Source organism: Helobdella robusta, assembly GCF_000326865.2.
Source record: "Helobdella robusta unplaced genomic scaffold HELROscaffold_31, whole genome shotgun sequence".
Lineage (NCBI taxonomy): Eukaryota > Metazoa > Annelida > Clitellata > Rhynchobdellida > Glossiphoniidae > Helobdella > Helobdella robusta.
This window is the reverse complement of record NW_008704544.1, coordinates 140,794-141,679: the sequence shown is the minus strand read 5'-3', so window position 1 is coordinate 141,679 and position 886 is coordinate 140,794. Positions and strand designations below refer to the sequence as shown.

The 886-nt window shown below is 30.7% G+C and overlaps 1 protein-coding gene across 1 annotated transcript in view; it reads right to left on the bottom strand.

The window, feature by feature from the left end:
* The window catches only part of HELRODRAFT_192262 (hypothetical protein), a gene marked incomplete at its 3' end in the record, with an annotated part of 3,883 nt that overhangs the window by 851 nt on the left and 2,146 nt on the right, over positions 1–886 (bottom strand). The window lies entirely within an intron of this gene.

The window sequence follows — 886 nt, the reverse complement described above, 5'->3', positions numbered from 1 at the left end:
TGTTATTATTATTATTATTAGTAGTAGTAGTAGTAGTAGTAGCAGTAGTAATAGTAGTAGTAGTAGTAGTAATAGTAGTAGTAGTAGTAGTAGTAGTAGTAGTAGTAGTAGTAGTAGTAGTAGTAGTGGTAGTAGTAGTAGTAGTAGTAGCCATAGCTTTTTTTTCAATCAATATAAGAATGTTTCTTACAGATTTTAGGCGGGAAAATGAAATAATTATTTTGACAAAATTGCATCAAACAATAATGACAATAACGACAGCAGCGTTAATAACATTAATAATAACATCAATAATAATAATAATGATAATAATAATAATAATAACAGCAATAAAAATATGCTAAATTCGTTTCAACGTGATAAAACATGCGCTCGCTTGTTGATGCTTCTCCCACTTTTCATTTTGTTGTTGTTGCTGTTATTGTTGATGTTGCTGTTGTTGTTGATGTTGCTGTTGCTGTTGTATTTGTTTTTGTTGCTGTTGTTGTTGTTGTTGTTGCTAATTCCCTTTATAAACACAAAAAAACATATTGATCACGATCAACATTTATGCAATTTTTTCAGAAAGTTACTGGTCTATAGAAAAACAAACTACAACAACAAAAACAACAACATCAACAACAACATCAACAACAACATCCACAACATCAACAACAACAACAATATCAACATCAGTAGCAAAAACAACGCCATCATCAACAACATCAGCAAAAAGACAAAAAAATGGGAAATGCTTGTGACAACACAAACAACAACAACAACATCAACAACAACATCAATGACACAACACACAACAACACAGACATCAACATCAACAACAACATCAACAACAACAACTACAACAACAATGAGAGTTATTAACGAAGGCAAATTATCAGAGACAGAA